Raw genomic sequence first — 17,993 nt, 5'->3', positions numbered from 1 at the left:
ACAGAGGAGAAAAGAAACTAGGAAAGAAAGGGATTAGGATAGAAGAGCAGTAGGTAGAACTATTTTTGAATAGTGTGAATTAACTGAGTAACAGAGGGCAAGATCCAATTTTGGAAAAAATGCATCATTTCTTCCTTCCTTCATTCATTTAGCATTTACGTGCTTACTAAGTATCAGGTGCTATGTTGATAGCTGAAGGTATGGAGATGACAAGGTTCATACCTCCTTTCATGCAGCTCGCTTGCTCAGAGGAGAGAAGAAAAAGTGAGTGGCAGAGTGCTGGTGGTGCTAAGACAGAAACATGAAAGGATGGCTGTGGAACTTAGAATGAGAAGCCACTGCTTAGATACAGGGGAAGCCAGGGCAGAATTAAAACAATGGCATTCAAATGATCAGGTAGAAGTTAGCTAAGTCAAAAAACACAGCAGCCTATTCCATATAGAGAGCTAAAAGGGAGAGAAGTAGAGAGAGCTTAGAAAATCATCACAGTTAATTCCAAGATTATGAAATACATGGGGGTGTGAGGCAGAAGACCAGGTATGAGCATTAACAGAGTGAGCATTAGAAGTTAGGAAAACAAACAATCCATTTCAAGATGTGGAACTGGAACTAAATGAATGTTTACAGTGGAATTACTAGGAGGTGAAGTTTTTTCAACCGTTTTATTGAGGCATAATTGATATACCAAAAACACTGCACATATTTAATTTGCACAATTTGATGAGTTTGGACATATGCATGTACTTGTTATACCATCACCATAATAAAGGTGATAAACATATCCATCACTTCCAAAGGTCCATTTATGTTTTTCGGGTTTTTTCATTTTCATTTTTGTTTTTGTGGTAAGAACACTTAATGACTGATTTATCCTCTTAGCAAATTTGTAAGTGCATAATACTGTGTTACTAAGAATAGGTACTATATTGCACAGCAGATCTCTAGAACGTACTTGTCCTTCATAACTGAATCATCACACCCATTGTGGCCACCAGGTACATGCAAAGGTGCTCGTCATCACTAATCACCAGGGAAAGGCAAATCAAAACGACAATGAGCTGTCACCTCACACGTGTTAGGATGGTTATTCTCAAAAAACCCAAAAATATTAGCGGGAATTTTTAAAGACTTCGAATAAGTGAATTTAAGTCTTGAAAACATCCTCGGGGGGTCTTTTTATACATTATGTTAGACAAACATTAATACCTTAATATAGGTCTCTATAGTTTCCAGTCAAGCCCGTTTCCAGATTTAGTAACATGTCTTTGTTCCTGCTACGCCCAACTGCTTCAGCCAGTATTACCATCCTTTTCTTACCACCTCAGCACCAGCAGATGTGGAATAGTGAAAAGAGAATAGGAGCTTATTTGGAAAATATGGATTCGCATCCAGCGTCTATCTCATATCAGTCATGTGACATTGGGCTATTTGGCCACTTTGAGCTTCAGTTTCTTCATCTATAACAAGAGATCCATCAGGCATACCTGTAGGCCTGTGGCAGCAATGAAACAACATATTTGTGAAAATGGCTTGATAACCACACATTGAAAATGTGATAAATGGCACCGAGAGACAAATATCACACGTTCTCACATATTTGTGGGACCTGAAAATCAAAACAATGAACTCATTGATACAGAGAATAGAATGATTACCAGAAGCTGCGATGGGTAGTGGAGGGTGGGTGGAGATGGTTAATGGGTACATTAAAAAAAAAAAAAAAAATAGAAAGAATGAATAAGACCTACTACTTGATAGTAAAACAGAGTGACTACAATCAATAACTTAATTATATATTTTAAAATAGTATAATTGGATCGTTTGTAACCCAAAGGATAAATGCTTGAGGGATGCATACTCCATTCTCTATGATATGTTTATTTCACAGTTCATGTGTGTATCAAGACATCTCACATACCTCATAAGTATATATGCCTACTATGTACCCACAAAAATTAAAAAATGAAAAAAAAGAAAGAAAATGTGATAAATGGTGGAAACACCTGGAGGTGTGAGCCTTGTTTATAAAGGTGATCTCAGCCTCGGTGCTCTGTCTGATGCCAAAGAAAAAGCTGAGGAACTGAAATGGACTGCTTTTTCGATCTGCACTGATACACAAACTGTTTTGGCATACGCATACCCCATTGGAATAACACATTAAGTCAGCACCCTCCTCTCTCAGTTCCAATGGGAAAGGCTTTATTCTACCTCAAGAATGCTTCCTTTACAATCTTGGACCTTACTTTCCTTAAACCTAATTTTTCAGGAAACTCTGACCTCGTATCATTGGATGTATCAGTGTAACTGAAGGATAGTCAGTCAATTCCCCTTCATAAAGGCTAAAGAAAACATTCAGGGTGAGTGCAAGATCCAGAAAAATATTTGTATCACTAAAAGACACATGTAGATGTCAGTCATGTTCAGATAAACTCTACAATGTTCACAGGGTAGAGAAAAAAAGTGATTCATAATAAAAATTAATTTCTGGTAGCAAATGTATATCACCTTTTGCTGTGATTACTATTAAATGCCTGCCAATGAATAATTATTGACAAAAATAGATAATGCATAAATCCAGTAACCATTGATGGAATAAAGTCTATGTAATTATTACTAAGGTCTGCTATGGTAATGCATCAGCTTTCAAGAGTTGGGGTTGACATATTAAACAGCAATTGGAGAGAGTTTGATGAAATATTATTTCTTCTCCCCAACACTTTTGCACTCTACATTTTCTCACAAGATAGGTGCTGGCTAGTAAAATAATACAGATAATAATAATAAACAACATTCATTGAACTCATGACTTTACAGCTCATCTTCTTAACCACAAGGTTCTACTACCTCCAAGATGATGTGCCAATAAATTTAGGTATATTTTAGCAGGGCTAACTGAAAATGTCTTAATTCAGGGAATACGTAAAAGTCCTCAAATATTAAAAGTGGCAGGGTAGTGAAAAAAATGTTTTGGAGTAGGTGACCTTTGATTTGTTCTTCAAGTCATTCCATGGAAGTGGCCACCTACCAAAGTCCTATGACTGGCATAAGCTCTTTGTTTTATGATGACAGAAGAAAACATACCACATGGAGGGTTATTTTGATTGTTTTGTGGCTTAAAAACATAGAAAGATTGTTAGATATTGTTAAATAGCTAATTATTAGCTATAAAGATATTGTTAGATGTCTTTAGCAAAATCTATCAATATTCTGGCACTCAAAAAACTGAAAACAAAAAAATACCAAAACAAAAGGTCATCTGAGGTTGGATTGTAGAAAAAAACAATGTGCTTAAGTTTGTAAATAATATTATTACAAAAGCCGGGTTCTACTATAATGTTTAACTTATAGATGAACTGCATGGTTCAATGTCGAGCCAGAAAACAGAAATATCTCATAATAACTTATAAGTTTGTAGGGCTCTGGCAAAGCATGAAAGTTTATGTTTCTTAATTAACCTTGAGTTCATTTTATGTATGAAAATTATGAGGAACGGCCGGGCGCGGTGGCTCAAGCCTGTAATCCCAGCACTTCGGGAGGCCGAGACGGGCGGATCACGAGGTCAGGAGATCGAGACCATCCTGGCTAACACGGGGAAACCCCGTCTCTACTAAAAAAATACAAAAAAAAAAAAAAAAAAAAAAAACTAGCCGGGCGAGGTGGCGGGCGCCTGTAGTCCCAGCCACTCCGGAGCTGAGGCAGGAGAATGGCGTAAACCCGGAAGGCGGAGCTTGTAGTGAGCTGAGATCCGGCCACTGCACTCTAGCCTGGGCGGCAGAGCGAGACTCCGTCTCAAAAAAAAAGAAAGAGAATTATGAGGAACAGTAACTAGACCCTCAGTAAACATATAATTCACCCAATGTCATTGATGTATCCCTTTCTGACCCTTAAAAAAATCAATTAACTTCCTGAAATCATTAAGGATAGTGACCATTTTTCCCATTCATCCCTTACAGTTTCCTTTCCACAGAGACCTGAACTTTCCTCAGTGGGTTTATGACAGTTCCTACTCTACCTCCAGGCTGAAAATACCAGGCCTAATTTTTCCTGCATATGAACTGTTTACCAATTATTGCCATTGCTTCCTTTCTATTTAGCTTCCCTGCATTAACTAACTTGGCAAATTTTCACTCCAAACAATCTTGGATAGTCAGAGATGTGTGGCCTTTTAGTGATTTGTGGTTGTGCCTAAATTTTCCGGCCTATCTTGCTTTTGCAATCCTTCATTTTGCTTATTGAATACAAAAAATCAATAAAAATTATGTTTCTAAAGGAAAAGCAGAGAGGATTTTATAATTATAGATAATTCAAAAATATCTTCACCTACTACATATTTTTTTCTTCAAAAGCCATGGTAAGCAATTCCATTATTTGGCATTTACTCTAAAAAATGAAAATCTATGTTCATACAAAATTCTCTACATGAATGCTTTTAATAGTTGCATTTGTGATATCCAAAAACTGGGACCAGCCCAAATGTCCTTCTCTAGGAAAATGAATAAACAAAAACTGATGTATCTTTAAAATAAAATACCATTTGACAATAATAAAAAATAAGGTATTAATATACATGACAATTTGAATAAATCTCAAAGGTATTAAGCCGAGTAAAAAAAGCTAGTTTTATACTATATGCTTCCATTTACATGATAGTCTCAAAAGGACAAGACTATAGTGAGGGTGAACAGATCAGTGGTTTGTAGAAATTACCAGCTGGGGGAGACTCTGACTATAGAGTAATAACATAAGGGAGGTTATTTTTTCTTTTGGGTCGATGAAACTGCTCTGTATCCTGATTCTGGTGATGTTTACATGGATCTATACATGTATTAAAACTTATAGAACTGTATGCTTTAAAGGCAACTTAAAAAGTAAAATTAGAAAAAAAATCCTATGTGTCTCATAGTTGATTTTTAAATTCTATCTTCTATTTTCTCCCCACTGGCTTCTTTGTAACATATATTATGACTGATCAAAATGTCACTGAGGTTTGGTGTAGCAATAATCCTGTCACCCAGTTGCTGAGCATAGTTTTGCACAGGTACTTTTACAACTCTTGCACCCCTCCTACCCTTCTCCCTCTTGTGGTCCTCAGTGTCTACTGTTGTCATCTTTATAGCCATTATACCCAATGTTTAGTTCCCACTTACAAATGAGAGCATGAAGTATTTGGTTTTCTGTTCCTGCATTAATTTGCTTAGGACAATGACCTCCAGCTGAAGCTGTGTTGCCACAAAGCACATGATTTTGTTCTTTTTTATGGCTGTGTAGTATTCCATGGTGTATATGTACCACATTTTCTTTATCCACTCCACTGTTGATGGGTATCTGGGTTCAGTCCATGTCTCTGCTATTGTGAATAGTGTTGGGATGGGCATACAAGTGCATGTGTGTTTTTAACAGAATGATTTATATTCCTTTGTTTACACACCCAGTAAAGAGACTACTGGATTAAACGGTAGTTCTGAGTTCTTTGAGAAATCTACAAATTGCTTTCCACAGTGGCTGAACTAATTTACATTCCAGCCGGTAGTGTATAAGTGTTCTTTTTTTTTTTTTTTTTTTTCCTGCAGCCTCGACAGCATCTGTTGTTTTTTGATTTTTAATAATAGCCATTCTGATTGGTATAAGAGGGTATCTCATTATGATTTTGATTTGCATTTCTCTGATAATTAATAATGTTGAGCAAATAGTGATTTCAATAGAAACCAAGCAGTTCTCTCCCTCAAGCTAGAAAACTCAGACTCAGAGGCTATCAATTTGAGGATGATCATGCAGCCAGAGCTTCGCCTGTGAGGAAGATGCCTTCCCTCCATTAAGAGGAATGGTAGGACACTAAGTTAGTATCCTGCAATACAAGTTTTGTGCTCAAGGTAGACAACCTATGCCAACAATAGCCTCTGGATAGAAGACAATTATTCAGAAAATGAAACAAAGATACTCATGGAGCCTCATTTCAGTATTTTTTAGCAGGGGTCGAAGATTCCATTGTCCTTTTCAAAGTCCTTTGTTCACCTTCAACTGCTGGTGAAAAACATCTACACCAAAGAAAGCCCACAAGTCATAGTGAATTATATAATACGCCTAATTTTAGACAGTGTATATAACTATAGTAGAGTTCTTAAAGCCAAGATATTTTTTTCTTTAAAAGAGCACATCTAAATTATAAATGAATCAAACATTTATAATTTAAATATCAAAAATATGAAACCCAGAAATCAGTTGTGTTTCAACATCATTCAGGGTTTTGGTTAAACTTTATCTGAACTTCACTCCCACGGCCTTTGCGAATTTTACAAACGTCTGAAAATTCTTGGCAGAACCCTTGTTTTCACCTCTTCATCCATTTCCTCTATCTTGGTTCTTCCCCAAGGTAGGTTAAAGATAAAGTTTAGTTCCTTCAATGCTTTGTACTGGGGAAAAAAAAAAAAATCCCTTCTAGTTTAGCATTTTGTAACTTCAGTAATTTCACCAATTTACATTGGATGGGTCATGAGGAGGGTTCCTCTTACCTATTCTATAGCCTTTTCCTATTTCTCTAGCTTCACATTTTACTCTCCATCTTCTGTCATCTTCTCGTTGGGTTAATAAGCAAGTTATTTTCTTCTTTATCTAGCAGGGAAGCTCACTCAAGTTCCAGTGAGTAAATAGTTTTCCTAATTTCACTCTAGTAAGAACTTGCACACGAGTGGCTAAGAGACCTGTTAACATCTCATTACATGTATATCAGGTGTGTATTTGCTTACCACTTATGGTATTCAAAATTATGTGTTCATACTGCAGTTATAAAATTAATTTAATACATATCTTTATAAGAAAACAATAGAAGTTCTCAAGTATAAAGATCTGATCTCTTTAACAAACTAGTTTAATTGGATTTCACAGAGGAGAGCTAGAGATCTAGGCTTCCCAAGTATGCAGTAAACAGCGAAACTTATCACTGGAGTCTTTCATTCATTATAAAAAATTGTTGGGAATACAAAGAACAAATTCACCCATGGCTCCATTAGCACCTTCTCCCCAAAATTATATACAAAATGTTGCATATGTAGATTTTTTGGAGAGAAGATCAACAGTTTTCAGCAAATTCTGTAAAGGTCTATGACCTCAAAAATATTAAGTATTATATAATCACTAAGCATTGTGTAATCATTAACATTATGCTCTGATTATTCAGGTAAGTTTTATTTGCTTTTCCTTCCCAAGGCCTCTTCATTAGAGCTCAAGAAAGAAATAATGAAAGAACAAAAGAATGGAAGGAAGAAAGGAAGGAAATATATGAAGTTGAAGTTAGAAAAATATATGCTTTTTAAACATTTAACCTTAAAGGCCATTGATTATAACATATTAGAAGGTAGATGGTAAACAAAAAAAATTCCAGTTGAGATTTGGGGATTTTTCAACAAGAATTAACAATTACATGTTTTATTCATATGTCTTTTTAAAGTGGAATGTTACCCCTCACAGAATGACATTCACATCAATATATATTGGAGAAAAAGAAGAAAATGGCAATCACCTGAAATTGGCCAGATTGATAATCACATATAGTAACCTATTATATAACTTTTTAAATTTTCTCTGCATGTATTATGTTGATGCAAAAGTGATTGCAGATTTGCAATTAAAAGTAATGGTGAAAACCACAATTACTTTTGCACCAACCTTTTTTTTTTATTATTTTTTACAAAATAAGATAATGCAATAAATAATGAGTTGTAATCTGTCCTTTTGATATATCAATAATAGATCTTTGTAATCTTGTAAAAGTACTGTTATTCTGTGATCCCCATGGGCAATTTTAATTAATTTATACATTTGGCTATTGTTTGACTTTTTTAGCTATTAATAAATACCACTGAGATGAACATCCTCATAGATAAATCTACATGCATTACTATGATTGCCATGAGTACTAGAGATGTGGTTGTTGGGTCAAAATGTCTGCAAAGCACATGTCTATGGGTATGTTTGTTTCTATGTTTCTAAGGGTCATGGTGAACACCAGAGATACCAAATGTCCTCCTCTACCCATTGGCAGAAAGACCTTGGCTTGCAGGATAGTCCAGGGCATTCTTCTTCCCTTGAAGATTTTACTGAATGTAGCGTGGCTTGAGATGATCATGGCTGATCTACCCTGCTGTAGAAATTACTCCCTTGTTAATGTTTAGATTAATTTCCTTATTATCTGAAAAGAGAGAATTTGTTGAAGCTAGAAAATCTTAAATCAAATGGTGGGTCTTTCAATTAATTTTACTGGGAAGTATTTTAGTGCTGATACTTACTAACCAATGAAAGAGGTTTTTCAAGAACACAATAGGTTTTTTGGAAGGATCTGATTTTGTCTTTATCTCCTTACTCACTATTTGGCTGAGGGTTACTCTGAAACATGTATATACTCTTCCAGCCACTTCTTTCTATTACAACTTGGAAAGAATGAAAAACAATTGTATGAATGTCCATATCTCTTCTCTCTAGGGCCACCTTTATTTTAAACCACTATCAAGGATGAATGATTATTCTGGAAGTATTTGGAAGTCTGCCTTCTCAACTTGGAAGAGCAGACACACGTCCCTGGGTTAATATGTCTCCACTTGTTAACAAAGTCTTCCCCATTATTTTTAGCAAGGAAAAATGTTCTAAGAGGTCCTTTCCTTTCCTGTTATGCCACTATGTTCTCCTTTAATAGAAATAATGTAGATAGGTCACCCTCTCCCCCACTCACTCACATCAAGAAAAGTGGTAGGATAAAACAAATCCTCATTTTGCAGTGCAATTTTGCCTAACCCAGCATTCATTTGACTAAATAATTTCTCTTTTTATAGTAAATTATTCTGGAAAATAATGGCGATCAGTGCCCAAAGCAATTTAATTGTTTGGATCAAATGGGGGGGAAGTACTAAAACAATAATTTCCAGTGCCCTTGCTGTATTCATTTCTTACTGTTGCAGCCATTTAAAAAATTACCATAAACTTAGTGGCTTAAGACAACAGAGATGTGTTCTCCAATAGGTCTACAAGCTAGAAGTTTATAATCAAGGTGTTGGGGGCATCACTCCCTCCAGAATCTCTAAGGGAGGTTCTTCCTTGACTCTTCCAGTTTCTGGCGGCTCCAGGAGTTCCCCGGCTTCCGCTGCATAACTACACCATCTTGCCTCCATTTACACATCGCCTTCTCCTTTTCTCTGTGTATCTTCTGCTGTAAATATTTCTCCTTGATTTTCTCTTCCAGGTACACTCGTCATTGGACTTAGAGTCTATCCATATAAACTATGATGTTCTCATTTCAAAATCCTTAATTATTTCTGCAAAAACTCTTCTGTGAGTCAAATAAGCTCACATTTACAGGTTCTGGGGGTTAAGACATGAACAGAGATTTTGAGGGACCACCATTCAGTCCACTACTCTTGCTCATTTGAGATCTTTAAAGTAAAATGTAATAAATGTATTAACATAGGGCAAAAACGAATTTTATTTTCCCAGTTCATTTTTAGAGAAACGTTCTTATTTTTCTGGAATCACTCCACGATCGGCCAAAATACTATCAGGTAGGACTACTTTAAGAAACACTTTTCCCAGAATTTATGATGGCTCCTTAACCCACTGAAGTCATGTTAAGCCCAACATTTGGCAATACCCATATATTTCAGTGCTATTAATGTCTCCTCTGTCAGTGTACACATTGGCCCATTCTAGTAAAATCCACAATGTACTGATCCACAATATAAGGGATACAACTTAGATTGTTTTAAATAATATTTCTGATTGGAGAGTTAGTTTTCTTGCTTGTTTTGCTTTCGGTTATAGGGATGGCAGGGTCCCGCCACTTAGTGGTGGGTTGGCATTGCTGAATCTAAATTTAGATGTCCCATCTTTTGTGACCTCTGACACTGAAGAAAAGAACAGTTTAGGGAGTTATACTAATACCCTAGGGGATAATGACTTATTTCAATCGTGGATCTAAAACAAAACAACACACCAACACACACACACACACACACACACACACACACACACCAGCTTAACATCTGCCATTATAGATATGGGAATAGTAAGTGTCTCAGTACAGGATATTAAAAACAAGGATAAATTGTATACTTAAGCACTCTCGTTTTTGGTAAAGATAACATCTAATCTGCCGTGCTTGCTTGTGATGCCAACTAAAGTGGCAAATGGCATCAACTAACCCCCAATCCTCCCTGTAGCTTCATATCTGGCCAACACTTGGTTTCACCACAACTTCCTGGCTTGCCAGCAATTAGAGGAGGAAATATGTCATGTTGCTTGGACAGATTAATCAATAAATGGCCAGCAGTCATTCTGAGTAGCAGTTGCCCAGTCAGTAACCATCAATTCTGATCACTTCATATCATAACCCAAGCCTCTGCATTGATTCTCTTCACTGCATTCTAGGGACTGGATTATTTACCTTTGAAAGCAACAATGGGGTAGAAGTATGAGTTAAAAGGAGAGGACCCTGAGACCCTGAGGCTATCCCAGGCTGGATTTTTTTCCTGCTGTCAAGAATGTCTTTTTAAATAGTGTTGTAACATATCTTATTTAAGTATTTGTCAGTGCAGATAGTAGATTTTATTTCAGCACACTTGTAAGAAAAAGTGAACTCATCGGTTATAAAGACAAAAATTCTGGTCAAATAATCAAATTAGGACCCCATTTTTTTTTTTCAGTTAGGCCGTAAATAGAGAAATGGTGGTAAGCATGATGGAAGCTCCTATGGCCAACTGCATAATAGAGGGACTAAAGCCACAAATGCTGTTTTCAGAATTGGCGCTCAAACAAACAAAAAATAAATAAAAAGATTAATTAATCCTTAGTTACAATGCCTGTATAAGTTATTGCAGAAACCAGGTAACACTTGAGCAATAAAGTGCAAACTGACATTGTCCCTGGAAAAGTAGATGCAGGGCCTCCCCACTTATAGACAGCTTTCTTTTTCTGACATTAGACTTGTACATGCGTGTCTGATTTCCAGTCATCTGTGAGAAGTCTATGCTTTTATTAAAATATTCTAAATGAACTGGAATCTTGCAGAATGAAGTCACTAAAAATGTTTATTTTCTCTACAACATCTAGTAAAATGTTGGGACTTTTGCAAATGCTCAATAAACATTTACATATCGTAATTTGGTTAAGGAGGTGCCTCAAAATTGGTATTGTTCTTAAACTACAGCATGGGTTCCTAACTCCTATGGCTATAGGGGCAGAGCTGGTGACCAAAATGAATGAAGTGGGCCAGGTATGGGGAGAGTAAATAAACTGGAAAGCTCAGTGAGAGACCAGGCCAACCATGCCAATTCTTCTGATTTTTTCAGAGGCACTAGAAATCCAAATTGTGGAATCACTCCATCTTAAAATCTTGGTAACTAGCCTGTTTATTTTTTTAAACAAAATCAGTGTATGGTCCAGCTCTTGATTCTGGTCACATGTTCATAATGTGCCTTCTGTGACTGAGGTCATTTTATCCCTAATGTGCTTGCTAAGAGTTCACAGAATCTCATAATTAAATAATAAGAGGCACTTAAGGAAGTGACTTTTCAAACTGTGAGTGCTTTTCAAATTGTAGATCATGACCTATTTGTGGGTTGTGAACCTTCTTCATAATCAGATCAGCCAGGCTTAAAACAAACAAGTAAATAAACAACAACAAAATAAAATATATTAGAATAAATGTATTCGCCTAGAATAGAAAACGTCAGACAGCATCATAAGTACATATAAAATAAAGATAAACATTGTTTTTTAAACTTCAAGTTTGCAAATACATAGGTGTGTACTTCATTCTGTGTGTTTGGTGGGTCATGATATAAAATGTTTTAAGGAGACTCATTCTCAAATAAATGTGCATGCCCTGATTTTGTCTAATTCCTATAAGACAAGTAAATGGAAACCTAGAGAAGTGAAATGTTTTTCCAAATCTTGTACAGGTAGAAAGTAGGAAACTTGAAACTCAAGTTAAAATTCAGGTTTCCCTTGTTAAAATTTTCTTATTAGATAGAGCCTTCCTTTGGAAAGGAATTATAAGAGCAGTTGCTTTGTGATCTTTCAGGGAAGGATTTGACAACTCCTGGTAGATTTTAATCTGACCATTTCTCACTTCTTCTTTAACCCCAAGTTCCTCTTCTAAAACCTCATGATCCGATGGTGAATTTTTACTAAAAAAAAAAACCAAAACAAAACACACACACACAGCAGACCTCAGGAGATTCTCCACATATTTTCCCATTGCATCTACTTACCCCCACGCATCTGCATGCTCAAAGCATGTGTTTCTACAGATGTTCTACCCTTGCTCCTAATGCCAACCCTTCTCTGTATATTCTATCCCACACCCTTTGCTTGTTCAGTAATTCCTCTGCTAAAACTGTGCCCAGTCTCTCCTGAATCACGGTATCTGCCTCCACTGGATCAAACACATCAATACCTAAGAATATTCTCATATTTCCCAATATACCCCCAAAGCACAATCTATTTATTCTATATCTCATCCACCATGCTTTCATTCCACCCTCTTTCCAGAAAAACTCTGTGAATAATTTTTCTACACGATTCCCAAATTTTTCTTCTACTTTTCTAAAAATCACAGTTCAATCAGGTTTCCACCTCTGCCTTACACTTCTCCCCAGCAGCCCTTGCTATGGTCACAAAATAATTTTCCCTTGATATGTCTTATGGGCCATCCTCAGTCCTTATCTTACCCCATTGGGCAGCAGCTGTTATCACAGTTGATCACAGCCTCTTCCTTGAAACATCTCATGCAGCTGGACTCCAGGAGACTACTTTCTCTTTTCTATCTTCCTACCTCACCAGAGGCTCCTCTTCAGCAGCCTTCCCTGATACCCTCACATTCTACAGGCTGCTAAACGTTGAGTGCCTAAGTTCAGTTCTCAGGTGTCTTCTATTTTCAACCCAGACTCACTCCCTTGATAATCTCAACAACATCTCAACAAAAGCATTCTCTAGTCATTAAATGTTATTTCTAGGCTGACAGCTCCCAAACTGATATCCTCAACTGGACCCCCAGAGCCGTTTCTCTCAACTGTCTACTCAACATCAGCACTAGGATGTCAAACAGAACATGTCAAGATTTTTTCTTCAAAACTCAGACCCTGATCTTTCCTCAGTGCTACCCCAACTGGCCCCTCAACATGCTATACATTTCAGCTTTCTCCATATATGCTAGTGGCTTTCTTTCTGTTGTTCAGGCTTACGGCTTTGTGGAATCATCTTTGCTGCTCTTTTACTTTCATGCTTTGCATCTTCTCCCTTGGTAAGTACTGTAAACCTTACCTCAAACATGTGTCCAGAATCCAATCACTTCATTTCAAATTTAAAGTCTGCACTCTGGTCTGAGCTACAATCATTTCTCTCCTGGCTTTTTGTAGGAGCTGGGTAGCTGGTCTCTCTGTTCAGTTTTCCCTCTCGTACAATCAACTCTTAACACACCAGCCTATCAGATAATGCCCAGCTATGCTCAAATTTCTACCACGGCTTTCCCTCTTGTCAAACAAAACTCAAGTCCTTACCATAGCTGCTAAGGCCCCATGTGAACTGCACCTTGACTGCCTCTCTGACTCCATCCCCTTTCACATTCCCTTTGCTCAAGCACTCAAACCACATTTTATTCCTTGCTGCTCCTTGAATATTCTAGGCACATTCACACTCAGGGCCTTTGCACCTGCTAGTCTCTCTGCCTAATGGTTCCTCCTCCAGTAAGTCTCATGAATCACTTTTACTTTCTTCCTATCTGACCAAACTATAACCCTACCAGTGAGTTTTGCCTTGATCATGAAACCCACATTCCGCCTTTATCTTGCTTTATTTCTTTCCAGGCACTTATCATCGCTTGATATAGCATAAGTTTATTATTTTACTATATATATAAATACACACATATACATATATGTGTACACATATATACACATTTATATGTGTGTGTTTGTATGTGTGTGTGCGTATATATTTTCCCTACTACTGGCATGCCAGCTCCTTGTAAATAGGGATGCCAATTATTTCACTAATCTTTAGTACTGAGATCGGTACTAAAAAGGAACATGGTACATAGTAGATGTTCAATTAAGAGTTGTTCAATGAAAGAAAGAAGGAATGAATTAATTAATGAGTGCCGTTAGGGCATAATAACATTAATAATGATGATGATGGTGATAATAATAACAAAATCATAATAAAAACTCAAAGTACTTGTAAAACCGACCAAAACATCTGCATACACAATACCTTATTTTTTTTTGCCTTACCACCAGTCTTTATGGTTGATATACATTTTGTTCCCTGTTTACAGAGGAAGACAGTAAGCCTTAAAATGCCCAAAGTGCCATACCTAGTAAACAGAGAAATCAAAACTGATACTCATATTATTTGACTCTAATTCCAGTTCTCATGTCCCCGTGAAATATTCCATGAATATATCATTCCGTATCAGACACAGAAATGTGCCACTGAGATTCCTCAAGAAATGCCTTGCTGCGCAGCTGTAAGAGTGTAGTTTGCTAGTGGCCTCAGCTGTTAGCCCTAGCAGGATTCCCCTCAGCTTTTGAGATAAAGTCAAGTGATTTTAGGGGTCCATAACTGAGCGAGATAGTGGCACCTACCTTGCCTAACCATCTGTGCCTGACACAAGATGATTCTAAGGGACCATCCTTGCTGCAGAGCTCTCCATTGGCCTGGCAGAGACTCTGTCAGTCCTAAAGCACAGTCTAATGCCCTATTCACCCCAATCCTGCTTCCTTTCTTTTCCTTTTACAGGTTCTCGCCAATAGGACTTCTGACAGTACTATATAAGTTTCAGCTTTCACCCTCCAGAAAATCCAAACCAGCAATGGATGATACACAAGGCACACTAGAGAAGGCCCTGGATGAAAAGAAAGTAAAAGCGAGGAACCTCACATGATTTCTATCATTATGTATTTCTGAGCCACCCCGCAAGAAAGACATTTTCTCATCCTTTACCCTTACCTTCTGTACTCCATCAGAAGATGAAGAAACACGGACAATCAGAACTCTCTCAATGGAAAACCCAGTACTGCCAAGGTTTGAGGAAGGGCCTGTGTATTCAAAATCTAACTCCAAGAAAAGTCACAGGAGTCCTTTTTAATAAATTGAGTGCCTTCCTGTCCTGCATTTCAAAAGTGAATGGCACTGTGTGTTCTGACATCAATGAAGTGAGAAAATGCCACAACACAACTCATATATCTCTCAGAAATTTGTGCTGATACTACAAATCCCCTTTTCACATATTTAACTGGAAATCATGATAGACATTCAGGTATCGCAACTGCAAAACAGAGAAAATAATAATGATGTCTGCTAAGTTGTGTGAAAATTAAGTTAGATACATTATAAAGAGTAAAATGCTCAATTAATATTATTTGCTATTATTAATCATTTCTAAAATGCTATTATTAATCATTTCTTTAAAAGAAATGCAATAAATATTACCTTTTAAAAGTCATATTTATTTCTAAGCTTTACTTTTAGTTTTAATAAAACAACTGTGATGAGCTCTGCAAAAAATTAGTTAAGTACCACTTCTTTTATTTTAGTCAATGTGACTTTCTCCATTGCTTACAAGGAATTTCTTAACCCACATTATCTACCTCGATAGAGTAAATAAAACAATGAATATAAATAAACTGTATAGGAAGAAAAAAAGGAAAAATTTGAGGCTAAATATAAATCCATACAAACCCGAATAGTAGTTGATATTCATCTGGATAAAGGGTGTCAATGTCAAACATTTAGCAACGCATTATCCTAAATTACACTCTTTTACTATAAAAAACACCTTTGGAACAATTGGTGAAACTGGAATTGGGTCTGGGATTTAGACAGTAGTAATCTAGCAATATCAGTTTCCTGATTTTGATGGTTATATTGGAGTTTTGTAGGAGCACTATCCATGTTCATAAGAGCTGCGCTCTAAAATATGCAGGGGGTGATGGGTATTAGGTAGGCAACTCATTGGGAAATTGTTCAGGAAGAAAAGTTCTTTGGAATGTACTCACAACATTTCTGTGAGGTTGTAATTGTTTCCAAATAATTTTTGAAAGTTAAAATAGTCACCTAGTTGTTGACTTTTATTGGTATGTATGGCTTTTAAGCTACTGGTTTTAAAATATGCATTCTGCTTAGAATCAATTAGTAAAGTGCTTTGTTGTTATTTTTCTTTTTTTTTTTTTTTTGTGGAACTATCTTTGCGGCTGTTTTACTTTCATGTTTTGCATCCTTTCCTTCGGTAAATACTGTAAGCCTTACCTTAAACATGTCTCCAGAGTCCAATGTCCAATCACTTCATTTCAAATTTAAAGTTTGCACTGTGGTCTGAGTTGCCATCATCTCTCTCTTGTTTTTTTTTTTTTGGTTTTTTTTTTTTGGTTTTTTTTTTGAGACGGAGTCTTGCTCTGTCGCCCAGGCTGGAGAGCAGTGGTGCGATCTCAGCTCACTGCAACCTCTCCCTCCAGGGTTCACGCCATTCTCCTGCCTCAGCCTTCCGAGTAGCTGGGACTATAGGCGCCAACCACCAAGCCCAGCTAATTTTTTGTATTTTGTTTAGTAGAGACAAGGTTTCACCGTGTTAGCCAGGATGGTCTCGATTTCCTGACCTCATGATCCGCCTGCCTCGGCCTCCCAAAGTGCTGGGATTACAGGACTGAGCCACAGCACCCGGCCTCTCTCTTGGTTTTTTGTAGGAGCTGCGTAACTGGTCTCTCTGTTCAGTTTTCCCTTTCATACAATCAACTCTTAACACACCAGCCTATCAGATAATGTCCAGCTACGCTCAAATTCCTACCATGGCTTTCCCTCTTACCAACCAAAATCCAAGTCTTTACCATAACCGCTAAGGCTAGGTGTATATTTTAATGTTTAAAATATTTTAATTTTTAAAAAGTCAACAACTAGGTGAGTATTTCAACTTTTTAAAATTATTTTGAAACATTTACAACCTTATACAAATGTTGTAAGCACAGTCCAAAGAACTTTTCTTCCTGAACCATTTAAACACATCAATTAGCTCTAAAGACACAATAGTAAGTTTGAACACAGTGATTTAGCTGAGAGGCCTAGCAAGCTGTGGGTTGATAGGTTAGCAGCCTCTAATTATACTGCAGACACTGAAACATTAGCTGCAACCTGTAGATCGGAAGGGAAAATCTTGGAGCAGTTTTCAGGAGAGGCCAACTTTTTGTACCGGAAGATGTCTCGAGTCACTCTTGGCTGGGAACCAGGTTAATCAGAGTACACTTCTTTTTTGAAAGGTGTACCTAGAAATGTAATTTTACAAAAAAGGTGTACCCTGTGGCCCAGTTCACTTAGTGCAGGCAGTCGGGTGGTGTGTGGGGTTAAATGTTTCTTGTGCTCTTTCACACCTCAGGCCGGAGAAAATTGCCTCTAGGTCATAGGAGAAGGCACATGCACTTCTGCTTTAGGCACTCTGAAGGTGGCAGTGGGGAAACAAGAGTTGACAATTCCAGTCACACCCAGTACTCTGCTTTTCCTGGTGAGTCCCCTGTACTCTGGGAACATACAATGTGTGTCAAGTCTGTCTGGGGATGGAGATTCCTTGTACCCCTTACCAAACCGGCACCACTCCCTGTCTTCAAAGGGCTGGGCCTTGGATATGGGTGGAATTGTTACCTTCCTAAGAGAAGGAGTAGGCAGGGCAAAACCGTGGAGATCGTGTGATGGAAATTTCCCATGAACTCTCAAGAACTGATGGATTTGCTTTATCCTGACCCATTCATTCATTAACTATTCATTAAGGTTCTACTGTGCTAGGTCACGAAACAGATGTTGCAACCTATGACAGAGTTCTTTATAGTGCCCTAAATATGAAGGAGCCACAGTGGGGGCAAATAGTGAACTGAGCATTAGTAGAGTTGGATTCAAATCTATTGACTGATTCATTAACCATTCACTGATTCACTATGTGACCTCAGAAAGTTTAATTAGCTTCTCTG

General features: G+C 37.2%; 1 protein-coding gene across 9 annotated transcripts in view; it reads right to left on the bottom strand.

Moving 5' to 3' along the window:
* Positions 1-17,993, bottom strand: part of LOC105477634 (glutamate metabotropic receptor 7) — an 898,220-nt gene that overhangs the window by 782,981 nt on the left and 97,246 nt on the right. The window lies entirely within an intron of this gene.

Source organism: Macaca nemestrina, chromosome 2 (assembly GCF_043159975.1).
Source record: "Macaca nemestrina isolate mMacNem1 chromosome 2, mMacNem.hap1, whole genome shotgun sequence".
NCBI lineage: Eukaryota > Metazoa > Chordata > Mammalia > Primates > Cercopithecidae > Macaca > Macaca nemestrina.
The sequence above is the reverse complement of the archived record's forward strand: the minus strand, read 5'-3'. Positions and strand labels throughout refer to the sequence as shown.